The sequence below is a fragment of the Homarus americanus genome, unplaced genomic scaffold (assembly GCF_018991925.1).
Source record: "Homarus americanus isolate GMGI-L3 unplaced genomic scaffold, GMGI_Hamer_2.0 scaffold52806, whole genome shotgun sequence".
NCBI classification, from domain to species: Eukaryota; Metazoa; Arthropoda; class Malacostraca; order Decapoda; family Nephropidae; genus Homarus; species Homarus americanus.
This window is the reverse complement of record NW_024720773.1, coordinates 11,279,019-11,290,600: the sequence shown is the minus strand read 5'-3', so window position 1 is coordinate 11,290,600 and position 11,582 is coordinate 11,279,019.

Sequence of the window (11,582 nt, the reverse complement as noted above, 5' to 3'; positions counted from 1 at the left end):
TTCTCCACACCTTCTGACTTCTTCTCACTTCCTCCTGGTTTCCATACTATTCCAGACGAGTTTTCTGTCCCATCTGCGTTCTTCCTCTATGTTTAAAGCCTCATTTTCAACATCTTCTAGATGAATTTTCTGTTCCATCTTCCTTTTTTCTCAGTACATCATCATTTTCAACATATTCCAGACGATTTTCTGTTCATCTGCCGACGGCCCCATCCGGCCGGGATGAAGGCTGGTCCACTGCTTGGGCTGTCATCTCCTTCGGTGACTCGTAAGGCAGGTTCCGCGGACCAGGGTTCGACCTGCATACGTGAGTGTCCTGTCTTACATACGAACATAAGAATGGAGGAAACTGCAGCGGGCCTATTGACCCATACTGGGCAGTCCCGTTTATACCCAACCCCTATTGCTCATATAAGCATCCAACCTATGTTTGAAGCTATTCAGCATATTCGAGTTAATGATGATATTTGGTAACTTGTTCCACTCATCCACTACTCTGTTTCCAAACCAGTGTTTGCCAATTTCACGCCGAAATCTAAGTTTGTCTAATTTAAAACCATTGTTACGGGTTCGCTCCTGGTTGGATAGTTTGAGTACCTTTGTAATGTCCCCTTTGTTTAACCCTGACTTCCATTTATACACCTCTATCATGTCGCCCCTCACTCTACGTCTCTCGAGGGAGTGCAAATTAAGATGCTTTAACCTGTCTCTGTATTCAAGGTTCCTAATGCCTGGGATTAGTCTTGTCATTCTCCTCTGGATTCTTTCCAATGATTCTATATCCATTCTGTAATACGGTGACCAGAACTGAACTGCGTAATCCAGGTGAGGTCTCACAAGCGCTAGATATAATTTTAAGATGACCTCGCTAGTCTTGTAACTAACACTCCTTTGTATGAACCCAAGTACTTTATTAGCCTTGTTACGAGCAAAAACACATTGTTTACTTGGCTTAAGATTCCTACTTATCATTACTCCTAAATCTCTCTCGCAGTCGGATTCCACAATGGCATCGTTGTTCATCTGGTAACTGGTTTCCCTGTTTACATCTCCTATACTGAGTACTTTACATTTGTCCACATTGAATTTCATCTGCCATTTTTCCGACCATTCGAAAAATTTGTTTAGATCTTCCTGTAGTTTTGCAGAGTCCTTGTCAGATTTAATTACACGTCCTATTTTAGTGTCATCAGCAAATTTACTTGTATTGCTGTCTATGCCGATATCTATGTCGTTTATGTATATAATAAATAATAATGGTCCGAGTACTGAGCCTTGGGGAACTCCACTAGTGACGTTGCTCCAATGCAATTTAGTGCCGTTTATGCTCACTCGCTGTTTCCTGTCCCTTAACCACGCCCTAATCCATTTAAGGATATTACCTTTGATGCCATGCGCTTCTACCTGGCTGGGCTCACCAGGGTTCGTTGTGTGGCGCTGCATTTCACACTCCTCAACTTCCTAAAGTAGAAAAATATAAAATCTTCTTAATCCTAGACCAAGGGAGGAATTGAAAGAAGTGGAGTGGTGTGTGGTGGGTTGGGTGCTGCCTTCATCACGCTGCATTCGTCACGCTGCATTCATCATGCTGCTTCTTCTCTGCTTGTATGTACTGTGGTAGACTTCCGGCTCGCCATGGGCGGTACTGTATGACATTTGACAGAGAAACAATCCTAAAGGGATAATGGATTAGTTGGAAGTGCATCCGTAAAATAAAAGGTTCACTTTACACGTTACGTCAATGTTTGGCAACTATGGTTTCCGACACGACAATGTTCTCATCAGGCTGGGTGGAGGAGTGAAGCTCTGCTCACTACACTGAATATCATTTGTCACTACACGTCAAAGAGTACATTATAAATCACACTAGCACAAAAATACCCTGAGTGAAGCTCTTCATTTATCGCAGTGTTATGTTACATTAACCATCATCATCAACACATAGCTTACAGGGCAAACGACGGGGGATTAGTGCGGTCACACGTGACGAGGTGGGGCGGGTCAGGAGGAGGTGAGGTCACACGAGGCGGGTGAGGTGGGGTGGAGCAGGACGGGGCAGGGAGGAGCTGAGTCGCGGCGTGGGGGCGAGGCGAGGCTGGCCAGGCCAAGCCAGGCCTGTGCGGTGCGGGGCACGGAACGGCGGGGCAGGGCGGGGCACGGTGGGGCAGGGCAGGGATGGAAGGAAGGGTAAGGAGGGTGAGGTGAGGAGGATGTAGGTTATATGACATATTAGGTTAAAACAGTTAGTACAGACACCGCTTCTATCACTAAAACACAATGGGTATATTTAACACTGACCAACAATTAAAATGCACTAGGGATATTGAGAACTTACAGATCGTGGGGAACACTGAGAAATTACGTTAAGCACTGAACATACAGTACAGTATTGCTAGTAAACAATTCACGCATACCACGACGAGAGACATTTACTTGAGCTGTAAAGATGACACACTAGGACACTTTTCACTCTACTATGCAGGAACTCCTTATCACTCACTTTTTAACAACACTCAAATTGACGAGCCAGGTGTTATGGCTAAACGGGGGAGGGCACAGGTTTACGTTAAGTGCACTATTACCAATAACAAGGGGCGAGGAGAGCGTGGGTTAACGTTATAGTTCGCTGCCACCACTATAATGAGACAAATAAACAAGAAGAGGATTTTACAAATATAAGTAAGAAGTATAGAGAGTAGGAATGTAAAGAGAGGAACAGCTTGGTAGTGTGGCCGAGATGTTATTTACTCTGTGTCAACACACTTATCTATTCTTCTCAAGGGACAACTTGCTAAACACCTCTTCGATACAACTACTGTATTTATTAATTCACTCAATGACATGGACACATCAATATCACTATTATATCAGGGTATTAACGCATTAGGTCTTACGTTACTCGACACTGACTCTCGGACACAGTATGAATGAATACACGTCCCACAGTAGGTAACTCAACCTAGAGATTGCTCTGACAATGACTCACGTGTACACCTGACGTAGGCCCAGTAGGTGTTGGCTGGGCTCTCGTATGCGGGACTCTCCTTAGCTGGGGGCGTCGTGAAGTCTCCCCCTGACCTGGGGGGGAGGGGACGAGCGTGACTCTGTGCGAGTGACCAGAATGACCACTCAATGACCAACCTCTCTGAATGATAGTCGTATGAGAATCACGGTGAGAATAAGCGTGGATGGGACAGTAGGGCCTTTATATGGGGTCGGCCCAGCTGGCTTTTGACCTCTAACCAATTATCACTAAACTGGTTAGATCTGGACAGCATGTACAGGTGTGGTCATGCCCAGATGTGTCTTAGGTGTGGTCAGGTCACCCACTATTTCAAGTAATTAGCCAGCGAGGTCAAGTCCCTGGGGTCTTGGGGTGTGTCTACATGGTATGTGGTGGTACCATGAGGTCTGTAGTGTACTTGCTGTTATATGTGATGCAATTCTGGGCTGTAAACTTTGGTCTGATATTCAATCATTACATTACAAAAATTTTTTACAATAATATACTTTTTTCTCAAAATTGAAATTTAGGGGGTTTAACTCATTCAGTACTTTCAGAATAACATAGAAACAATAAATCACACCTTGGAAACCCATAGTTTATGAGAAATTAGCATTGAAAAATGTCATTAAAATCTTTCAAGGGTCATTTTGGCCACTAATTACTCTGCAATCGAATTGTGGACCCCATAGTCATAATCAGCAAGCTCAGGAGTACCCATACTGTGATTTTCAGCAAAATCTAATTTTTGGCCAAAAACCACCAAAATGTAAGTCTTACACCTTACAGAATTTTTGACCAAAATATACATTTTTCTCAGAATTGAAATTTAAGGGGTTTAACTCATTAAGTACTGTCAGAATAACACACAAACCCTAAATCACACCTAGGAAACCCATAGTTTATCAATAATTAGTATTGAAAAATGTCATTAAAATCTTTTTGAACAAAATCCATTTTTTGGCCGAAATGACGAAAATTGTAAGTCTAAAGCCTTAAAGGATTTTTGGCCAAAAATACGTTTTCTCTCTTAACTAAAATTTAATGTGCCTAACTATTTAAGTACATCCAGAATAATACACAAGCACCAAGAAATGACCTCGAAAACCCATAAGTGGCGAGTAATTAGCATTGCAAAAGTAATTAAAATATTCTAAAAATCATTTGAACATTTTCTAAAAGCCATTTGAACAAGTTATAATCAAGATATCAAATTTTGGTTAACAGATCCTTAAGCAGCACATTCAGGAGTACCTATACTGAAATTTTGAACAAAATCCATTTTTTGGCCGAAATGACAAAAATTGTAAGTCTAAAGCCTTAAAGGATTTTTGGCCAAAAATACGTTTTCTCTCTGAACTAAAATTTAATGTGCCTAACTATTTAAGTACATCCAGAATAATACACAAGCACCAAGAAATGACCTCGAAAACCCATAAGTGGCGAGTAATTAGCATTGCAAAAGTAATTAAAATATTCTAAAAATCATTTGAACATTTTCTAAAAGCCATTTGAACAAGTTATAATCAAGATATCAAATTTTGGTTAACAGATCCTTAAGCAGCACATTCAGGAGTACCTATACTGAAATTTTGAACAGAATCCATTTTTTGGCCAAAAATGACGAAAATTGTAAGTCTAAAAGCCTTAAGGATTTTTTGGCCAAAAATACGTTTTCTCTCTGAACTAAAATTTAATGTGCCTAACTATTTAAGTACATCCAGAATAATACACAAGCACCAAGAAATGACCTCGAAAACCCATAAGTGGCGAGTAATTAGCATTGCAAAAGTAATTAAAATATTCTAAAATCATTTGAACATTTTCTAAAAGCCATTTGAACAAGTTATAATCAAGATATCAAATTTTGGTTAACAGATCCTTAAGCAGCACATTCAGGAGTACCTATACTGAAATTTTTAACAAAATCCATTTTTTGGCCGAAATGACGAAAATTGTAAGTCTAAAGCCTTAAAGGATTTTTGGCCAAAAATACTTTTTCTCTCTGAACTAAAATTTAATGTGCCTAACTATTTAAGTACATCCAGAATAATACACAAGCACCAAGAAATGACCTCGAAAACCCATAAGTAGCGAGTAATTAGCATGGCAAAAGTAATTAAAATATTCTAAAAATCATTTGAACATTTTCTAAAAGCCATTTGAACAAGTTATAATCAAGATATCAAATTTTGGTTAACAGATCCTTAAGCAGCACATTCAGGAGTACCTATACTGAAATTTTGAACAAAATCCATTTTTTGGCCGAAATGACGAAAATTGTAAGTCTATAGCCTTAAAGGATTTTGGCCAAAAATACGTTTTCTCTCTGAACTAAAATTTAATGTGCCTAACTATTTAAGTACATCCAGAATAATACACAAGCACCAAGAAATGACCTTTAAAACCCATAAGTGGCGAGTAATTAGCATTGCAAAAGTAATTAAAATATTCTAAAAATCATTTGAACATTTTCTAAAAGCCATTTGAACAAGTTATAATCAAGATATCAAATTTTGGTTAACAGATCCTTAAGCAGCACATTCAGGAGTACCTATACTGAAATTTTGAACAAAATCCATTTTTGGTCGAAAATGACAAAAATTGTAAGCCTTATGCCTTAAAGGATTTTTGGCCAAAAATACGTTTTCTCTCTGAACAAAAATTTAATGTGCCTAACTATTTAAATACATCCTGAATAATACACAAGCACCAAGAAATGACCTCGAAAACCCATAAGTGGCGAGTAATTAGCATTGCAAAAGTAATTAAAATATTCTAAAAATCATTTGAACATTTTCTAAAAGCCATTTGAACAAGTTATAATCAAGATATCAAATTTTGGTTAACAGATCCTTAAGCAGCACATTCAGGAGTACCTATACTGAAATTTTGAACAAAATCCATTTTTGGCCGAAAATGACAAAAGTTGTAAGTCTTATGCCTTAAAGAATTTTTGGCCAAAAATACTTTTTCTCTCTGAACTATAATTTAATGTGCCTAACTATTTAAGTACATCCAGAATAATACATAAGCACCAAGAAATGACCTCGAAAACCCATAAGTGGCGAGTAATTAGCATTGCAAAAGTAATTAAAATATTCTAAAAATCATTTGAACATTTTCAAAAAGCCATTTGAACAAGTTATAATCAAGATATCAAATTTTGGTTAAGAGATCCTTAAGCAGCACATTCAGGAGTACCTATACTGAAATTTTGAACAAAATCCATTTTTTGGCCGAAAATGACAAAAATTGTAAGTCTAAAGCCTTAAAGGATTTTTGGCCAAAAATACTTTTTTCTCTGAACTAAAATTTAATGTGCCTAACTATTTAAGCACCAGAATAATACACAAGCACCAAGAAATGACCTCGAAAACCCATATATGGCGAGTAATTAGCATTGCAAAAGTAATTAAAATATTCTAAAAATCATTTGAACAAAAAAGCCGACGAACAAGTTATAATCAAGATATCAAATTTTGGTTAACAGATCCTTAAGCGACACATTCAAGATTTCTGCAGGTACAGACAAAATCCATTTTTTGGCCGAAATGACAAAAATTGTAAGTCTAAAGCCTTAAAGGATTTTTGGCCATAAATACTTTTTCTCTCTGAACTAAAATTTAATGTGCCTAACTATTTAAGTACATCCAGAATAATACACAAGCACCAAGAAATGACCTCGAAAACCCCTAAGTGGCGAGTAATTAGCATTGCAAAAGTAATTAAAATATTCTAAAATCATTTGAACATTTTCTAAAAGCCATTTGAACAAGTTATAATCAAGATATCAAATTTTGGTTAACAGATCCTTAAGCAGCACATTTAGGGGTACCTATACTGAAATTTTGAACAAAATCCATTTTTTGGCCGAAAATGATAAAAATTGTAAGTCTAAAGCCTTAAAGGATTTTTGGCCAAAAATACGTTTTCTCTCTGAACTAAAATTTAATGTGCCTAACTATTTAAGTACATCCAGAATAATACACAAGCACCAAGAAATGACCTCGAAAACCCATAAGTGGCGAGTAATTAGCATTACAAAAGTAATTAAAATATTCTAAAAATCATTTGAACATTATCTAAAAGCCATTTGAACAAGTTATAATCAAGATATCAAATTTTTGTTAACAGATCCTTAAGCAGCACATTCAGGAGTACCTATACTGAAATTTTGAACAAAATCCATTTTTTGGCGGAAAATGACCAAAATTGTAAGTCTAAAGCCTTAAAGGATTTTTGGCCAAAAATATTTTTTCTCTCTGAACTAAAATTTAATGTGACTAACTATTTAAGTACATCCAGAATAATACACAAGCACCAAGAAATGACCTCGAAAACCCATAAGTGGCGAGTAATTAGCATTGCAAAAGTAATTAAAATATTCTAAAAATCATTTGAACATTTTCTAAAAGCCATTTGAACAAATTATAATCAAGATATCAAATTTTGGTTAACAGATCCTGAAGCATTTTAAAATTTCCTATACTGGAAATTTTGGGCAAATCCATTTTGTGAAATGACAAGTGTAAGTCTAAAACCTTAAGGATTTTGGCCAAATACTACTCTCTTCAATTTAAAATTTAGTATTGCTAACTATTTAAGTACATCAGAATAATACACAAGCACCAAGAAGCCAGGCACTAGAAAACCCGCAGGGTGGCGAGTAATTGGCAATGCAAAAGTAATTAAAATATTCTAAAAATCATTTGAACATTTTCCAAAAGCCATTTGAACAAGTTATAATCAAGATATCAAATTTTGGTTAACAGATCCTTAAGCAGCACATTCAGGAGTACCTATACTGAAATTTTGAACAAAATCCATTTTTTGGCCGAAAATGACAAAAATTGTAAGTCTAAAAGCCTTAAAGGATTTTTGGCCAAAAATACGTTTTCTCTCTGAACTAAAATTTAATGTGCCTAACTATTTAAGTACATCCAGAATAATACACAAGCACCAGAAATGACCTCGAAAACCCATAAGTAGCGAGTAATTAGCATTGCAAAAGTAATTAAAATATTCTAAAAATCATTTGAACATTTTCTAAAAGCCATTTGAACAAGTTATAATCAAGATATCAAATTTTGGTTAACAGATCCTTAAGCAGCACATTCAGGAGTACCTATACTGAAATTTTGAATAAAATCCATTTTTTGGCCGAAATGACAAAAATTGTAAGTCTAAAGCCTTAAAGGATTTTTGGCCAAAATACTTTTTCTCTCTGAGCTAAAATTTAATGTGCCTAACTATTTTAGTACATCCAGAATAATACACAAGCACCAAGAAATGACCTCGAAAACCCATAAGTGGCGAGTAATTAGCATTGCAAAAGTAATTAAAATATTCTAAAAATTATTTGAACATTTTCTAAAAGCCATTTGAACAAGTTATAATCAAGATATCAAATTTTGGTTAACAGATCATACTTAGCATTCAAGGGTACCTATACTGAAATTTTTGAACAAAATCCATTTTTTGGCCAAAAATAATAAAATTATCAGATCCCTAAACCTTAAAGGATTTTTGGCCAAAAATACTTTTTCTCTCTGAACTAAAATTTAATGTGCCTAACTATTTAAGTACATCCAGAATAATACACAAGCACCAAGAAATGACCTCGAAAACCCATAAGTGGCGAGTAATTAGCATTGCAAAAGTAATTAAAATATTCTAAAAATCATTTGAACATTTTCTAAAAGCCACTTGAACAAGTTATAATCAAGATATCAAATTTTGGTTAACAGATCCTGAAGCAGCACATTCAGGAGTACCTATCAGGGCTGTGGAGTCGGAGGAAATTTCGGCTTGTGGAATCGGAGTCGGAGTCGGTAAAATTGTCCAGACTCCGACTGAAGCTATTCTGTTCCTAAGAACAAATATATGAACTGAGGCATATTCATTGCAGTGATTCCACTGATCCCACTAATTTTCTTAAATTATTAAAAGAATTTATTTCCATTTCATAAGCATTATTATGAATTTATTGTAGCAGGCACAGTATAGCACTATAATTTTGGACGATAGTCTCTTCTTTACCATTTGAAATTTTGAATTATATCAAATTTTGTTTCGTTGAAAACTGCACAGAGGCTCTCAGCTACAAAACAATTAGCTACAACCTGTTTTTGGTGAGATTAAGGCAAATTTAATTTAATAACTTAATCATGTAAGGTTTATCCATTTTCCTTAATAAGGTATTCATTTCTTTAATGTACATAAATATATAACTTTACTTTAAAAGGAATTGTAGGATCATCATTTAGATCCACATCAGATTATGAGCTTAAACAAAATTCATATGCTGAGATCGAACTTTTAGATATACATGTAAATGGTGTTTTCTAGTTAATATCTTGAATTCTTAATAAATTTATTTTTCTTTTGATTGAAACTTTGAAAGTCAAGCCTATCATCTTTTTGTAGTTCTTAAATATCGTCCAGATCATTAATAAAGCTGTAGCAGTATAGCCACGGTGTTTTACTTTTTACCTATGCAGGTTACAACATACAAATTACAATTAGGATGGTAGAAATAGTTGTTACAAATAGGCCAAGGAGTCGGAGTCGGAAGCATAAAAATTTGAGGAGTCGGAGTCGGAGTCGAAGGTTTTGTCTTCGACTCCACAGCCCTGCAAAAATCACCAAAATGTAAGTCTTATACCTTACAAAATTTTTGACCAAAATATACTTTTTTCTCAGAATTGAAATTTAGGGAGTTTAACTAATTAAGAACTTTCAGAATAACACACAAACCCTAAATAACACCTTGGAAACCCATAGTTGATGAGTAATTTGCATTGAAAAATGTCATTAAAATCATTCAATGGTCATTTTGGCCACTAATTACTCTGCAATCGAATTGTGGACCACATAGTCATAATCAGCAAGCTCAGGAGTACCCATACTGTGGTTTTCAGTAAAATCAAATTTTTGGCCAAAAATCACCAAAAATGTAAGTCTTACACCTTACAAAATTTTTGACCAAAATATACTTTTTTCTCAGAATTGAAATTTAGGGGGTTTAACTCATTAAGTACTGTCAGAATAACACACAAACCCTAAATATCACCTTGGAAACCCATAGTTGATGAGTAATTTGCATTGAATAATGTCAGTAAAATCATTCAATGGTTATTTCGGCCACTAATTACTCTGCAATCGAATCGTGGACCACATAGTCATAATCAGCAAGCTCAGGAGTACCCATACTATGGTTTTCAGCAAAATCTAATTTTTGGCCAAAAACCATCAAAAATTGAAATTTAGGGGGTTTAACTCATTAAGTACTTTCAGAATAACATACAAACAATAAATCACACCTTGGAAACCCATAGTTGTTGAGTAATTAGCATTGAAAACATGATTACCTGAGGTTATACACCTCACTAAGAGTCAGTTGTCTCCTCCTTACCTCCTACTCTTTGCAGGTTAGGTTAGGTAGGTTGGTTAGTTGATTCCTTGGTATGAGAATAGTTTTTTTGTGTATACCTTTGGTGTGTTTTACTAAAATTTGACCTCCATTTTTGTGCAAAATAGCAGTTTGTTAAAATAGTAAATGTTATTTTTGGTAAAAACCGCTAATTTGCAAAATTTAATGTCAGATTTGAGCAAAACACACCACAAAACGTGAAAAAACCTATTCTTGTAGCAAAACCTGAGGACAGCCAATGGACGAATATTTACCAAAACAAAAATCTATAGTCGAACAGTAGTTGTGGCTGAAACTGCAAATTTACCCCAATTTTTGGTAAACGTTAACTTAAGTGCTGCAAACACTTTCGCCAGAAAACACAAAAAAAAATTCCTGCATGAATTTTGCTGCTTTTTTTTATTGGAGAAACTTTTTTCTGGGAAAAAAACAAAAACTAATGTTTTTCAATCATGGTCAAACATTAGCCTAACATAACCCCCTAGCGGAGGGGGACTTCGCATCCCCCCCGACCCCCCAAGTGGTTATGTAATGTTGTCAGTATTTAACTTATCTTTATTTAACCTAAAGTAACGTATTCACCTATTGGGGAAGCGCTATTTTTTTCAGAGCTGGGTCATGTATCATATAGCATGGTAATGCGATTCAGACGACCCGCGCACTACACACTCCCCCTTCCATGGCTCGCTGACCACTAAATGTGGTATATACTATGGTATAACTCATAAAAGAGAAACACATCCCCAAATGTGAACACTGTCACTAGCAATTAACGACAAAAATTATGGTGGAAAAGCAGTGTATTCTTGCTAGAATTGTTCGCAGCATTAAGTACACGTTAACCCAATTTTTCAATAATCTTGAAAGTTCTCTCCGACTCCTCAGTTGTGAATACAAAACTATTGTACACTTTAAGGGCGTTAACAGCCAGCACATGCTTGAACAAAGTTATTTGTGCCACCTTGTCCAATTGATAAAGCACGGCATGGTCACTCCACCTCTGCTTGAAAATCTTCCAATTCTCGGCTACTTTGGTACCAAGTGACACGCTGTGGTGACTTGATACCAGGTATAGGGTTGAGCGACATTATGATTAGGCACTTATTTAACTTGAGGTTTGAGTCGTCTTCACAGTAGGATAGC